Genomic DNA, 17,311 nt, shown 5'->3' with positions numbered 1-17,311 from the left:
TCTTTTTCTGGGTGTGTGCAGAACTTGGAATGGCCTCTGAAACCTCTGGTGAGCCAATTTGCTAGAGTAGAAATGGCCTGGCATTTGGAGTCCCTCTGTTCCTTACTCTATCTGTAATCCTGGGTGAGTTTTAGCCTTTATGACCCTCAGGTTCTTTGCTGGTAAAATGGGACAATAAACCCCATACCACAGGGTATTGTTGAGTAGATTGAATGAAATAATGACCTTGGCTCAATAAATATTATCTTCCCTCCCATTTCTTTATTCTCCACTCTCTGCATATGGAGCCCACACCATTCGTCTCTCTTCACCACTGCAATGAAGGGCCAGTTTCATACCTGCCAGGTCCAGATGACCATTGAGAAATGCTACTTGTTGTGTTATTCAGCTCTCACAGTGACCTGACTTGTCCTCACCAGATAATAGCTGATCCCACTCCTCCCACAGTGCCATGGAAATCCCATCTCTTTCTGAAATGGATAGAACCTGGTGAAAAGGCAGAGATGGATCCACTTAAACTTGCTAGTTTTTCTGCCTCTGTCCCTGAGCCTTACCACTCTGAACCTCAGCTGGCACAGCAGAGCACGGAAGAAAGGGTTGTGAACAAGGAAGTCACAATGATTCCAGCCACCATGCTCTTTTTTGGGGAGTTGCAAACCTGTGCACACCTACCAGAAGTTACAAATACTCATAAATCAGGGTGAAGCTAGGATTTCAGGTAAGAATGTATTTTATAGTAACCCAGCATACCAATGAGACACTAGTATTCCTTGGGGTGGGTTCAAATATAGGCCAAGTGGCCAGGAGGAGTGATTATTTCTACAAAGGATAATCTTTTTCACATGCTATATTCTTTCTCTCCATGCCCCTTTTTAAAAAATAATAAGTAGCTAATTATTATCAATTTATTTGCTGCTTCTTATAATTACATTATCCATGATTAACTCACTGGAGTCTAATTTGATTCCAGAGTTATTTCATAGGAACACTCCATCATTGGGCACGGTGGGACTCTTGTGAGCACAGCCTCACTCTGTTGGGCTCTTGGAGCTCAATTAATGCACATGGAGAGGGACAAAAAAGAGGATAAGAAACTGCAGGCACCTCAGTCTTGCTGATTGTAAAGTCCCTCCACATTCATATTTCATTTGATACTCTCACTAGCTCTACAAGGTAGCTAGAATAGCTATTATCATCTCTAGTTTACAAATTGGGAAATGGATGCAGTCAACTCATAACATGGAGCTCAAGATAAGATTAAAACCCATGTCGATACCCAGCTGGTAAACCTTAAGAATATTAATGATTTTAATGGTGATCAGTTTTATAATGTTTTGAAGTTTGCCAAATGTTTTCAAATTCCTGATCTCATTTGATCTTTACAACAACCCTTTGTGGCAGAGTAGAAATAATACCCGTTTTTGCAGAGGAGGTAATTTTGGTTTAGAGAGGTGACTTGCTCAAGCCCTTGAGGTATGAAAATGGGGATGAGAACACTGGGCCCTGCCTTCTGATAAAGTGTTTTGTACCATTATGGCACCACTGAATCCAAGAGCTTACTAGAAACATGTGGTTTAAAAGCAACATGGAAAAGCCCCATGACATCATAATTACATTTCTATAAAAGTATATTCTCTGGGACAGAGGCTCTTAATTTAGGGAGTCCGTGAGCCTCCCCTGAGATAATATTTATATAGGTATAAGCATATTCATATGCATGGGTATGTATATATAAACCATATTTTGGGGAGAAGCTTTAAAACTTCCATCAGATTTTCTAAAGAGTGTGTGACCCCAAAACACCCAGTGAGTTAAATGATTCTCGTCTCATCTCCACCAATGGATGACTGAGGTTGTGGTGGGGGCACTTGGGACTGGGAAGGAGGTTAGAAGGCTTCAGAAGGGGCCAAGGAACAAAGCCACGTAGGCCAAAGGAGGCAAATGTTCTAACATGTGGGGTCCAGGCAATGGCTAAACAGTGACAAATGCTGCTGACACCAAAGGCTTGCACAAGTTGGCAAAGCATCTGGCGGTTAGAGAAGTTTCTGTGGAACTGTGGGACCAGAAAGCCGACGGGCAGGCATTAAAGAAGAAAATGGAGAAGAGGAAGGAAATACAGTGAGCACGGACGCACTTCTTTAAAATCTGGATTAAGGAAAGTGGAGGAAGGGAACGCTAATTTGCGGGGAAGCAGGACCAAGGAAAGTTCTCTCTTTTTTTTCCCCCTTAAAAATGGGAGATCATGCCTTTGTCGAAGAGACCAGGTGAGAAAGAAAGAGCCTAGGAAGGAGGGGGTGAATCCTGAGCTTAGATGGAGTGTTAACTTGAGAATAGATTTGAGACCCTCCCACAGCAGGAGTGGTGATGGGAGGGAGAGGTGAAGATACAGTGCAAGTGTTAGATTCTTGCGAATTTCTTGCCAATTTCACCTGCAGCACCACTTCTGGCACTTTCAGCAAGCAGTGAGCTATGCCATTCAGCTGGGCTGCTTCCCGTCACCTCCAGGCACAAGCCTCCTGGCTCTGGGCATCTGGCAGCTTCTCACTGCCCTTCCCAGCCTGTTCTGAGAGCTTCATTTCCCAGCTTCAGGCACTGACCCTGTCCAGGGGCTCCTCCTGCTGTTCCTTGCGGCCTCTCCTTGAGCCCCCAACTCCACAGAATTCTCTTGGGGGTGACTTCACTAGTAAAATACAGACATGTACTTGGGCAAGGGTTTCCTTTGCTGTTGATTTGTATGATTGCTAAACCTTTTAGAAAACTTGAACTACAGATGTATCACTTTATTGTTACAAAATAGGTTCTATTTGGCAATTTCTGTATAAAGCCTTCTTTCTGGGCATTAGACAGGCATGGACTTCCAGATTGTTTCTAAAATACCAGTCTTATTATTTTACTTTTAGTGCCTTTCCCAGAGGCATAACCTCTCAAGTTTATGAAGGAAACATTTTCAGTGAGATCCTAAAGCACATCTTTCTTTCTACTGAAGTTCTCTCAGTATGATATTCACCCCTGATTTCCTTTTCTAATAGAAGGTGTTTGGAAGGCTTTCAAAGCCTGGCTATAAAACAGATTGTAAGGACATCTTCCTTAAGCTTCTGAGTTAGTGGGTCATTTTCTCTGGGAACAGGCCCACCACCTATAAATCCTTTCTGCTCCACAAGCCAGCTGGTGGCCACCAACCCTTCCTATGGCAAGACTTTGCCAGTGCTGGGGCTTACTTTTGAATCCCCCTTCATCCTTGGGGACCTCCTGCCTGTCTGTGTGTCTAACAAGCTCATTGGTTCCACATTATGGCTATGAGCAAGAAGTAGGTTAAGTTAAAATGGATTTTGTTGGGAAGCTCAAAGCTGGGTGTCAACAGAGAGGCCTTCCTTGATCATCCTTTTAAAAATAATGTCCCTGGAGGACCTTCAAGAAGGCGGAGGAGTGAGACATGGAGATCACCTTCCTCCCCACAAATATATCGAAACTACATCTACATGTGGAACAGCTCCTACAGAACACCTACTGAATGCTGGCAGAAGACCTCAGACCTCCCAAAAGGCAAGAAACTCCTCATGTACATGGGTAGGGCAAAAGAAAAAAGAAAAAACAGAGACAAAAGAATAGGGACGGGACCTGCACCTCTGGAAGGGAGCTGTGAAGGTGGAAAAGTTTCCACAACTAGGAAGCCCCTTCACTGGTGGAGATGGGCAGTGGGTGGGGGGGAAGCTTGGGAGCCACGGAGGAGAGCACAGCAACAGGGGTGCAGAGGACGAAGTGGAGAGATTCCCGCACAGAGGAGCAGTGCCGACCAGCACTCACCAGCCCGAGAGGCTTGTCTGCTCACCCGCCGGAGCGGGCGGGGGCTGGGAGCTGAGGCTCGGGCTTCGGAGGTCAGATCCCAGGGAGAGGACTGAGGTTGGCAGCGTGAACACAGCCTGAAGGGGGCTAGTGTGCCACCGCTAGCCGGGTGGGAGTCCGGGAAAAAGTCTGGACCTGCCTAAGGGACAAGAGACCATTGTTTCAGGGGGCACGAGGAGTGGGGATTCAGAACACCGCTTAAAGAAGCTCCAGAGACGGGCGTGAGCCGCGGCTATCAGCATGGACACCAGAGACTGACATGAAATGCTAAGGCTGCGGCTGACGCCACCAAGAAGCCTGTGCGCAAGCACAGGTCACTATCCACACCTCCCCTCCCAGGAGCCTGTGCAGCCCGCCACTGCCAGGGTCCCGTGATCCAGGGACAACTTCCCCGGGAGAACGCACGGCATGCCTCAGGCTGGTGCAACGTCACAGCTGGCCTCTGCCACCCCACTCTGTACCGCTCCCTCCCCCCGGCCTGAGTGAGCCAGATCCCCTGAATCAGCTGCTCCTTTAACCCCCTCCTGTCCGGGTGAAGAACAGATGCCAGAGGGCAACCTACATTCAGAGGAGGATCCAAATCCAAAGCTGAACCCCAGGAGCTGTGCGAACAAAGAAGAGAAAGGGAAATCTCTCCCAGCAGCCCCAGGAGCAGCGGATTAAATCCCCACAATCAACTGGATGTACCTTACATCTGTGCAATACCTGAATAGACAATGAATCATCCCAAAATTGAGGCAGTGGACTTTGGAAGCAACAGTACACTTGGGGTTTGCTGTATGTGACTAAGTAGTTTCTGATTTTTATGTTTATCTTAGTATACTTTTTAGTGCTTGTTATCATTGGTGGATTTGTTTATTGGTTTGGTTGCTCTCTTCTTTTTTTCTTAATACTTTTTTATTTTAATAAGATTTTTTATTTTTAATTACTTTATTTTATTGTATTTTATTCTTTTCTTTCTTTTTTTTCTCCCTTTCTTCTGAGCTGTGTGGCTGGCACGGTCTTGGTGCTCCAGCCTGAGCTGGAGTGTGTGACAGGCTGGAGTGTGTGTCAGGCCTGAGCCTCTGGGTGTGAAAGCTGAGTTCAGGACATTGGACCACCAGAGACGTGCTGGCCCCATGAAATATCAGTCAGCAAGAGCTCTCCCAGAAAGCTCTGTCTCAGCGCTAAGACCCAGCTTCACTCAACGACCAGCAAGCTCTAGTGCTGGACACCCCATGCCAAACAACTAGCAAGACAGGAGCACAACCCCACCCATTAGCACAGAGGCTGCCTAAAATAATAATAAGTTCACAGACACCCCCAAATACACCACCAGACATGGTCCTGCCCACCAGAAAGACAAGATCAGCCTCATCCACCAGAACACAGGCACTAGTCCCCTCCAACAGGAAGCCTACACAACCCACTGAATCAACCTAAGCCACTGGGGGCAGACACCAAGAACAATGGGAGCTACAAACCTGCAGCCTATGAAAAGGAGACCCCAAAACACAGTAAAATAAGCAAAATGCAAAGACAGAGAAATATGCAGCAGATGAAGAAGCAAAGTAAAAACCCACCAGAGCAAACAAATGAAGAGGAAATAGGCAGTCTACCTGAAAAAGAATTCAGAGTAATGATAATAAAGGTGATCCAAAATCTTGGAAATAGAATGGAGAAAATACAAGAAATGTTTAACAAGGACCTAGAGGAACTAACAAGCAAACAAACAACGATGAACAACACAATAAATGAAATTAAAAATTCTTTAGAAGGAATCAGTAGCAGAATAGCTGAGGCAGAAGAATGGATAAGTGACCTGAAAGATAAAATAGTGGAAATAACTACCACAGAGCAGAATAAAGAAAAAAGAATGAAAAGAATTGAGGACAGTCTCAGAGACCTCTGGGACAACATTAAATGCACCAACATTCGAATTATAGGAGTCCCAGAAGGAGAAGACAAAAAGAAAGGGACTGAGAAAATATTTGAAAAGATTATAGTTAAAAACTTCCCTAATATCGGAAAGGAAATAATCAAATCCAGGAAGCGCAGAGAGTCCCATACAGGATATATCCAAGGAGAAACATGCCAAGACACATATTAATCAAACTATCAAAAATTAAATACAAAGAAAAAATATTAAAAGCAGCAAGGGAAAAGCAACTAGTAACATACAAGGGAATCCCCATAAGGTTAACAGCTAATCTTTCAGCAGAAACTCTACAAGCCAGAAGGGAGTGGCAGGACATATTTAAAGTGATGAAAGGGAAAAACTTACAACCAAAATTACTCTACCCAGCAAGGATCTCATTCAGATTTGATGGAGAAATTAAAACCTTTACAGATAAGCAAAAGCTAAGAGAATTCAGCACCACCAAACCAGCTTTACAACAAATTCTAAAGGAACTTCTCTAGGTAGGAAACACAAGAGAAGGAAAAGACCTACAATAACAAACCCAAATCAATTAAGAAAATAGTAATAGGAACATACATATCGACAATTGCCTTAAACGTAGATGGATTAAATGCTCCAACCAAAAGACATAGACTGGCTCAATGGGTACAAAAGCAAGACCCATATATGTGCTGTCTACAAGGGACTCACTTCAGACCTACGTACACATACAAACTGAAAGTGAGGGGATGCCAAAATATATTCCATGCAAATGGAAATCAAAAGAAAACTGGAGTAGCAATTCTCATATCAGACAAAATAGACTTTAAAATAAAGACTATTATATGAGACAAAGAAGGACACTACATAATGATCAAGGGATCAATCCAAGAAGAAGATATAATAATTGTAAATATTTATGCACACAACAGAGGAGCACCTCAATACATAAGGAAAATGCTAACAGCCATAAAAGGGGAAATCAATAGTAACACAATAATAGTAGGGAAATTTAACACCCCACTTTCTCCAATGGACAGATAATCCAAAATGAAAATAAATAAGGAGACACAAGCTTTAAATGACACATTAAACAAGATGGACTTAACTGATATTTATAGGACATTCCATCCCAAAACAACAGAATACACATTCTTCTCAAGTGCTCATAGAACATTCTCTAGGATAGATCATACCTTGGGTCACAAATCAAGCCTTGGTAAATTTAAGAAAATTGAAATCATATCAGGTGTCTTTTCCAACCACAACACTATGAGAATAGATATTAATTATAGGAAAAAAAACTGTAAAAAGTACAAACACATGGTGGCTAAACAATACACTATTAAATAACCAAGAGATCACTGAAGAAATCAAAGAGGAAATCAAAAAATACTTAGAAACAAATGACAATGAGAAAACAACAGCCTGAATCCTATGGGATGCAGCAAAAGCAGTTATAAGAGGGAAGTTTATAGCAATACAATCCTACCTCAAGAAACAAGAATAATCTCAAATAAACAACCTAACCTTAAACCTAAAGCAACTAGAGAAAGAAGAAAACAAAAAAGCCAAAGTTAGCAGAAGTAAAGAAATCATAAAAATCAGATCAGAAATAAATGAAAAAGAAATGAAGGAAACAATAGCAAAGAGCAATAAAACTAAAAGCTGGTTCTTTGAGAAGCTAAACAAAATTGATAAACCATTAGCCAGACTCATCAAGAAAAAAGGGGAAAAGACTCAAATCACCAGAATTAGAAATGAAAAAGGAGAAGTAACAACTGACACTGCAGAAATACAAAGGATCATGAGAGATTACTACAAGCAACTATATGCCAATAAAATTGACAACCTGGAAGAAATGGAAAAATTCTTAGAAAAGCACAAGCTTCTGAGACTGAACCAGGAAGAAATAGAAAATATAAACAGACCAATCACAAGCACTGAAATGAAACTGTGATTAAAAATCTTCTGAAAAACAAAAGCCCAAGACCAGGTGACTTTACAGGCAAATTCTATCAAACATTTAGAGAAGAGCTAATACCTATCCTTCTCAAAGTCTTCCAAAATATAGCAGAGGGAGGAAGGAACACTCCCAAACGCATTCTATGAGGCCACCATCACCCTGATACCAAAACCAGACAAAGATGTCACAACAAAAGAAAACTACAGATCAGTACCACTGATGAACACACATGCAAAACTCCTCAACAAAATACTGGCAAACAGAATCCAACAGCATATTAAAAGGATCATACACCATGATCAAGTAGGGTTTATCCCAGGAATGCAAGGATTCTTCAACATATGCAAATTAATCAATGTGATACACCATATTAACAAGTTGAAGGAGAAAAACCATATGATAATCTCAACAGATGCAGAAAAAGCTTTTTACAAAATTCAACACCCATTTATGATAAAACCCCCCCAGAAAGTAGGCATAGGGGGAACTTACCTCAACCTAATAAAGGCCATATATGACAAACCCACAGCCAACATTGTTCTCAATGGTGAAAGACTGAAATCATTTCCACTAAGATCAGGAACAAGACAAGGTTGCCTACTCTCACCACGCTTATTCAGCATAGTTTTGGCAGTTTTAGCCACAGCAATCGGAGAAGGAAAAGAAATAAAAGGAATCCAAATCGGAAAAGAGGAAGTAAAACAGTCACTGTTTGCAGATGACATGATACTATACATAGAGAATCCTAAAGATGCTACCAGAAAACTCCTAGAGCTAATCAATGAATTTGGTAAAGTAGCAGGGTACAAAATTAATGCACAGAAATCTCTTGCATTCCTATACACTAATGATGAAAAATCTGAAAGAGAAATTAAGGAAACACTCCCATTTACCATTGCAACAAAAAGAATATAATACCTAGGAATAAACCTACCTAAGGAGACAAAAGACCTATATGCAGAAAACTATAAGACACTGATGAAAGAAATTAAAGATGATACAAACAGATGGAGAGATATACCATGTTCTTGGATTAGAAGAGTCAATATTATGAAAATGACTCTACTACCCAAAGCAATCTACAGATTCAATGCAATCCCTATTAAACTACAAATGGCATTTTTCACAGTAGTAGAACAAAAAATTTCACAATTTTTATGGACACACAAAAGACCCCAAATAGTCAAAGCAATCTTGAGAAAGAAAAACGGAACTGGAGGAATCAGGTTCCCGGACTTCAGACTCTACTACAAAGCTACAGTAATCAAGATGGTGTGGTACTGGCACAAAAACAAAAATATAGATCAATGGAACAGGATAGAAATCCCAGAGATGAACCCACGCACATATGATAAAGAGGGCAAGAATACACAATGGAGAAAAGACAACCTCTTCAATAAATGGTGCTGGGAAAACTGGACTACATGAGCTACATGTAAAAGAATGAAATTAAAACACTCCCTAACACCATACACAAAAATAAACTCAAAATGGTTGAAAGACCTTAAAGTAAGGCCAGACACTGTAAAACTCTAAGAGGAAAACATAGAACACTGTATGACATAAATCACAGCAAGATCCTTTTTGACCCACCTCCTTGCGAAATGGAAATAAAAACAAAAATAAACAAATTGAACCTAATGAAACTTAAAAGCTTTTTCATAGCAAAGGAAACCATAAACAAGATGAAAAGACAACCCTCAAAATGGGAGAAAATATTTGCAAATGAAGCAATTGACAAAGGATTAATCTCTGAAATATACAAGCAGCTCAATATCAAAAAAACAAACAACCCATTCCAAGAATGGGCAGAAGACCTAAATAGACATTTATCTAAAAAAGATATACAAATTGCCAACAAACACATGAATGGATGCTCAACATCACTAATCATTAGAGAAATAGAAATCAAAACTACAATGAGCTATCACCCCACATCAGTTAGAATGGGCATCATCAGAAAATCTACAAACGACCAATGCTGGAGAAGGTGTGGAGAAAAGGGAACACTCTTGCACTGTTGGTGGGAATGAAAACTGATATAGCCACTATGGAGAACAGTACGGAGGTTCCTTAAAAAACTAAAAATAGAACTACCACACAACCCAACAATCCCACTACTGGGCATATACCCTGAGATATTATAATTCAAAGAGTCATATACCACAATGTTCATTGCAGCACTATTTACAATAGCCAGTACATGGAATCAACCTAAGTGTCCATCAACAGATGAACGGATAAAGAAGATATGGCACATGTATATAATGGAATATTACTCAGCCATAAAGGGAAACGAAATTGAGTTATTAGTAGTGAGGTGGATGGACCTAGAGTCTGTCATACAGAGTGAAGTAAGTCAGAAAGAGAAAAACAAATACTGTATGCTGACACATATATATGGAATCTAAAAAACAAGGGACAGGACAGGAATAAAGACTCAGAAGTAGAGAATCGAATTGAGGACATTGGGAGGGGGAAGGGTAAGCTGGGTCGAAGTGAGAGAGTGACATGGACATATGTAAACTACCAGATGTAAAATAGATAGCTAAAAAAAAAAAAAGATAGCTAGTGGGTAGCAGCCATATAACACAGGGAGGGCAGCTCCGTGCTTTGTGACCACCTCGAGGGGAGGGATAGGGAGGGTGTAAGGGAAACATGAGAGGGAGGGGTTATGGGCATATATGTATACATATAGCTGATTCACTTTGTTATACCGCAGAAACTAACATAACATTGTAAAGCAATCATACTCCAATAAAGATGTTAAAAAAAAAGATAATGTCCCTTTCTCTCACCCATTGCTCTCTGCCCTACTCACTCTGCATTATCATTCTGCATAGGACATAATTGCCCTCATCTGATGGATAATTTATGTATGTTTGTCTTTTCAGTGGAATGTGGGCTCCGTGGGAAATGAGACGCTTTCTGTTTTCAACCTGCTGTATCCTCAGTGGCCTCATACTGTGCCTGCCCTGTGGTAAGGGCTCAATACACATTTGTTAAATTAATTGTTGAATATATGTGAGAGAAGAGCTGAACTGTGAGCCAAGAAATCCAGGCTCACATTCCGCCTCTGTCACCAACCACTGTGCTCCTTCCTCCTACCTCCAGCCCCTGAAGCCCCTTACAATGCTGACATGCTTTAGATGTTTGAAGGGAAGGGAAGTGTGGAAGAGGATGTGAACTGTGCTGATATTCAGAGTGGTTTACGTCTGGCTCTGCCACTAACTTGGTGACCTTCAGAATGTTTAACTTTTCTGAATTTCCAACCTTTTTGTATAAAAAGGGTTAATACTTCTCCTCTCATGAGTGTCGTGTGCATGGAATAAATGATACATATGAAGAACTAGGTTTGCTCACATCTGCTGATACTATCAGGGATCAGGTTGTCCTTGGGGATGGGAACGGTCTCGCTCATTCATCTTCCTGCTTTGACTGTCTGGTTTGGAGATAGATCACCATGTAATGCATGAAACACTGTTCCTCAGGAAACTAGTGTTGCCACACGGAGCCTCAGCTGGTCTTTGCTCATATCAGTTAATAAAGTGCCTTTGGGTGGCCTTCAAGATGTCAGCAAGCTGGTCAGACTTGTGATCTGAATCTTCCCCAGATCCTGGGAGACTGGCACTTGGTCTCAAGTCATAGGCATTGCATGTCCCTTCCATGCTCCTCTCTGGGCTCTGGGCTGCCATATGGCAGATACTAATTATTCTACAAGTTTAGTCCTCAATTTGGTTGACCTCTCTTATGAATCATCATACCTAAATGATCGGAATCCCTCAAGAGCTGGAGCCAAGTTATTAATGAGTGTGCCTTTCCTAGTGTGTCATGGAGAGGACAAGAGAAGAAGTAGAAATGACTCACTTCAGTAAGATGGCAAGGTGATCTCTGTCCCAGCAGAAATGTACATTGACAGAATCCCAGGGTTGGGGCTGAGACTGGGCGTTGGCTTTAGTCACTGTTCCTCTGACCTGTCTTCAAGTCTTCAACTCCTCACCTGTTTCTGTAGGTCACCAGGTGGCTGGGTGGCTTTTTGAGTTCTATAGTGGTTATTGGGGATCAGTCAAATGAAATTTGTTCCCTCCAGTTGGTTGAAAATAGAAATATGCTACCAGGATCTTAGAAATAATGCTCTTAGACCTCTGCCTTTGAAATTAAAAAAAAAATTTCTTACTTTGACCAAAATTTCTTCCTCCTTCCACATGCCTGGGTTCTCTTTTTGCCACTTTTATCCCTCCTCTGTCCATCCTTCATTTCTTCCTGTTCCCCTATCCCCAAAGTCATTCATGCATTTGACAAATATTGATCAATCAGTGGGGACAAAGAGGGTATCAGACAGAGGAAGCAGCCCATGCAAAGGTCCACAACTCAGGGAGCTCACAATGCATTTTGGAAAAACCATGATTTGAGCATGATACCTCAAGGGGATCCAAGGGATAAAAGATGAAGTTGGGAGGAAAGTGGTGGCCAGATATTGAAGGACCTGACTTTCTGTTTTAGAAGTTTTGACTTTATCCCAAAGTCTATAGAGAAGCATTAAGAAAGGGTGTGTGTGTGTGTGTGTGTGTGTGTGTGTGTGTGTGTGTGTGTGTGTGAGACATGATCCGATTCTGTTTTAGAAAGCTTTGGCTCTGTTATGCCAAGAATGGATGGGAGAGCATTAGCTTGGAAAGAAATTAAAGCCAAGACTACAGGAGGGCAATGGACAGATGGGAGAGATGTGAAGGGAATAGGAACAATAAGGCTTAGTGACTGTGTCAGTGATGGTGGGCGGGGAGAGAGAGGAGTCTGAGATGACCCCGGGTTTTGGTCTGATCAAGTGGGTAGATGATGCTGGTAACTGAGGGAGGAACAAGGAGCAGTGTGTGTGGTTTTGGCAGGGTTAATGATGGGGACTGTGGACGTGAGGAAGGACATCAAACAGAGCTGAGGGTGGGAGCATGAATGTACAGTGGCACCTGTACAACTTGGGAGTGTGTGATTTCTCCTGGAGAGTTCAATTGCCCAATAGAAGAGTGGACTTTGGCTTTACAAGTAGTCACCCAGCTCTCTTCTGTCTGGTCCCTGGATGGCCTTTCTGATAGCACCAGTCTAGGGAAAGAAGTGTAGGACACCGACAAGGTACGCCACTTTCTGCCCTGTTAGGACTTGACTTAAAAGATGAGAGTGCACAGAACATTCATCTGAGTTCCTCGCCTTTCCTCTCTGCAGACATAATTTGGTGGGAGCATGGCTTTCTGTTCAGATGACCAAGGACGTGGCATGATGTTTCCATTAGTTCTTATCCATTGGCCTTATTGGCCAAGTCAACATCAAAGCATCATGCAAGGAAGGGGTAGCTGGGTTCTGTTCACTGAGCTCAGTTAGTTTATCAAAAACCTTCATCAGGGCTTCCCTGGTGGCGCAGTGGTTGAGAGTCCGCCTGCCGATGCAGGGGACACAGGTTTGTGCCCCGGTCCGGAAAGATCCCACATGCCGCGGAGCGGCTGGGCCCGTGAGACATGGACGCTGAGCCTGAGCATCCAGAGCCTGTGCTCTGCAACGGGAGAGGCCACAACAGTGAGAGGCCCGCGTACCACAAACAACAGAAAACAAAAAACAAAACAGAAAAACAACCTTCATTAAATGCCTCGTATGTGTAGGAAAAAAATAGAAATGAGGCACAGAGGAAAGTGAGGTTAAGGAGAATCTATAACTAAGAAATTAGTAGAAAGCAACTCAAGTAAGAGAATTTTGGCCTAGGAGTCAGAAGACTAGAATTCTTATTTGAGCTCTGTGGTGCCTATAGAATAGTGGTTCCGAGCACAGTCTCTGGAGTCAGAATGCCTGGTTCAAATCTTGGCTCTGTCCTTGACTAGCTGAGTAACTTTCGTTTATCACAAAGTTTAATTAATCTACTTAAGTACTCAGAAAAGTGCCTGACACAGAGGGTGAATGTTAGCTAATGCTGTTGTTATTACTGTTCTTGTTAAGAGCTGCATGACCAGGGACAATTCAATTCTGTCTATAGCAACAATATCTTCATTCATAAAAAGAGGGCAAGATATTTTCTTTTCAGAGTGTGTTCTGAAAAGACTTGGGGCTCCTCCACCTTACCCTATCATTTTATTCATTTTATCCATTATCTTGGATAATAAACTTATCACATAAGTTTTCACTTGAAGGGCTCTGAAGAAAAAAGTTGTGTGTCACTGGGCCAGATGGTCTAAGGTTCATCCTTAATAAAAGTATTTGATTCTCTGAGTGAAAGATATGCTATCGACAATGGACAGTGGGATAAAGTGGTCTCAGGGAGGATGCCTAACTAAGCCAGGGAGGGCTCCTTGGAAGAAGTGAGTTAGAAAGTTAGAATATGGGTATTTCTAGCAGTTGATGGACATGGAAGAGAAGTTGCAATTCCTAAAGAGTGGGAAGTGTGAAGAATAAATGCAGAACCAAAACTAGGGGGGGAGAAAAAGGTTACCAGCTCAATTCAAATCTATTCCGGGGTGGGGGGTGGGGTGAAAGGTAAATGAGTAAATGGGAGACAAGGGCTTCAAGTATAATTGACCCAAGTAGAAGTTTGGCTAAAGTGTGAAGTGATGAATGGCAAAGATGATTGGCTCCACTAAGGAAACCATCATTTAGTCTTTCTTGCATGGACAGGAAAGCAATGTCCAGAGTAGGCAAGCTCTTGTCCATGGGCATGCAATGAGTCACTACTGGCTGTGGCAGCCGCTGCTAGCTGCTAAGTAGTCATCCCCCTTTCTTCCTTAGCAATACTCCCTTAGCAAACTTTTTAGCTGGGCACATTGCTGATCAGATTAAAGGAAACATTTCCTAGCCTCCCTTGGGGTTAGGGATGGCCAATACAATGTCCATGAAAGTTAAGGATTTTTAAGAAAGAATTTTTAGAGGCATACAGAAAGCCGGTAGGAACCATTTTGACCTTCCCACCCCCCACTTCTTCCTGCTTCCCATCTGCATGGCTTTTAGCTGCAGGTTCGTCTCAGATCATAAAGTGGCCTTGGAGTTGGAACTCATGTAACTAGGGGTAGCAAGGCAGAAAGACTGAAAGAACCTGCGTCCTGGAGATATTGTGCAGCCATCATATTAGCTCCGGACTGCCTACCTCTGAATTCTTTAAAGTTGGGAGAAATACTCTCCTATTGTAATTAAGCCATTATCATTCCTGGGCCCGATTCCTAGCCACAGAATGCTGTTCTTGATGTCCTGGCAGAGCTGGGCTGGTGGGGGCCCCTGTGTGTCTTGACTATCTTGCTTGGCAGTGCTTCCTGTATGACCCTACTGCTGTTGTGTGTGGAACTGTCTTGGTGTGTGTGCATGAGCAGAAACCCAAAGCCAAAATAATTTTCAAAGCTGTCAGCTCTGTTTCCTGCAGACTCATGCTCCCCACTGCCTTTTCATTTCCACTGGAGGAAAGAGAGGCTGCTGCTGAATAACTTTGTCTTTCTTGAATTGTTTACTACATCAAACACTCAATACCCACAGCACAGAATGTTATAATGTTCACATCTTGGTGGAATTAGGTTTAGTTATTTTTTTTATTAAAGAAATAAAACATTATAGGTTGAGTTGAACCCTCTTTGTACTGTCCTTGAGCCTATTTTCTTCCCCCTTCTTCCAGGAAACCAGCCTCCTGAACTTGTATGGTTCTTTCTGTTTTTATGCTTTTACCCCACGTATGTTTAAATCCGTAAGTAACAGACAACATTGCTTTGTATGTTTTAAACGTGTATATAAATGATATAGTAATAAGAGTTGATTCTTTTCACTCAATTTGGAAGGCTCACAGCTATGAAATGTCCGCTGATTTTCCATTGCCCTATTGATGAGCATTTAGATTGTTTTAAAATTTTCAATATTGCAACAATGCAATAATAAACATTCTTTTACATGTCATTACACATAGGAGAGAGTTTTTCTAGGATACATACATTAGATGTAAAACTAGCTGTTATAGAGACACATATCTTCATTTTAGCAAGGTATTTCCAAATCTCTCTCTAAAGGAGTTTAAACAATTTGCACTCCCTCCAAAATGACTGTGCTCATTTCTTGTGAAAACTTGGCACTGTTGAACTGTTTAATTTTGGACAATTGGATAAGTGTGAAATGGTATTTCTCTGCTTTAATTGGCATTTCCCTGATTATTAATTAGGCAAAGCATGTTTTAATATATTTTTAGGCCATTTTGATTTACATTTCTGTGAACAATTTTTATATTTTTTCTGTCTATTGGGCTGTTTGTCTTTTACTTATTGTAGTGTTTTCCTTACATATTTTAAATATTAATCCTTTGTTGGTCAAATGCATTGCAAATTCCTCCTCCAAGACTCTCACTTGTCTTTAGGCTTTGTTCACGGAGTCTTTGATCATATAGAATTCTTAAATTTTAATGTAATCCAATTTATTTACCTTTCTCTTTTGTGCTTTATTTGAATATTAAGAAATCCTTTTCTGATTTGATATAAAAATATCTTCCTGAATTTTCTTCTAATAATTAAATTTTTTTTAACTTTTAGATTTAAATCCATCTGGAGTTTACTTGCAATATTTTGTGTTATTTTGCATATGTGATAGAGCTCCAATGTTAATTTTCCAACATGGTGAGCCATTTGTTGTGACACTGTATATCAAACAGTCCATTCTTTGCCTACTCATTTGTAATCACCCCTGTCTCCAAAAATGCATGGGTCTCTTTCTGGACTTTCTAGTTTATTCCATTAGTCTCTGTATCTCTACATTTCCATCACTGTTGTATTGTGTGTTTTGATGTCTGCAACATAAGTCCCTTTTCTTTGTATTCTTTCTCAAAATTCTTTTGGCTATTCTTGGCCTTTTTTACTTTCATATGATTTAAATTTTTTCTCTAGTTTTATTGAGATATAACTGTCATACATCACTATAAGTTTAAGGTGTACAGCATGATGGTTTGGCTTAATACATTGTGAGATGCATATGATTTTGATTGACCTTTTAATGGAATGCTTCCTTCCCACCTCTTTCAGCAGGTATGTTTGTTTCTTCCACTCATCTCCATTCCAAAGATCTGGATGCCAGCTCCAATCCTGTCACCAGATAGCCATCTGTTCTTGGGTGAGTCATCTAACCTCTCTGGGTTTTAGTTTCTCATCTGTCAGATCTGTTCTGCCTACCTCACTGAAGTCCTAAGCTGATCAAATGAGATAAGGGTGTGAGAATGCTTTGAACAGATAAAACACTGTGGTAAAGTAAAAAAGAGTTAAAAACAATAATCTCAGGATTGACTTGAAACAAAAGTCAGACTGTTTTGCCATCAGCTTTCTGCTTTCTCTACCCTTCCTGACTCTTCTTTCTTGCAAACTTCCATGGTCGTGAAACACAGAGGTCTTCTATTGGGGTAGACTTATTATGATAATGGATCAGAAGCAACTTGGATTCATAAAGCCTGGGTCCAATTTTAGACTCTAACTTTGTGACTTAAGATAAGACACTCAAACTCTTTGATCTCAATTTATTCATCTCTACAAAAGGCATAATAATTCCCTCCCTGAGCTAGTTTTGTGAAATTCGAAAGAAATAATGCAGATGAAAGTACTCGGTAAAATGTGAAGCCTTATAATAATCAGAAGGAGTTA

The 17,311-nt window shown here is 41.2% G+C and overlaps 1 protein-coding gene across 8 annotated transcripts in view; it reads right to left on the bottom strand.

Annotated features, from left to right (window-relative positions):
• SLC14A2 (solute carrier family 14 member 2) overlaps window positions 1–17,311 on the bottom strand; it is a 451,251-nt gene that overhangs the window by 172,232 nt on the left and 261,708 nt on the right. The gene's annotated exons all lie outside the window — the stretch shown is intronic.

This window comes from Neophocaena asiaeorientalis, unplaced genomic scaffold (genome assembly GCF_003031525.2).
Source record: "Neophocaena asiaeorientalis asiaeorientalis breed wild unplaced genomic scaffold, Neophocaena_asiaeorientalis_V1.1 scaffold322, whole genome shotgun sequence".
Taxonomy (NCBI): domain Eukaryota; kingdom Metazoa; phylum Chordata; class Mammalia; order Artiodactyla; family Phocoenidae; genus Neophocaena; species Neophocaena asiaeorientalis.
Note: the sequence above shows the minus strand (reverse complement) of the source record. Positions and strands in the feature narration are given on the sequence as shown.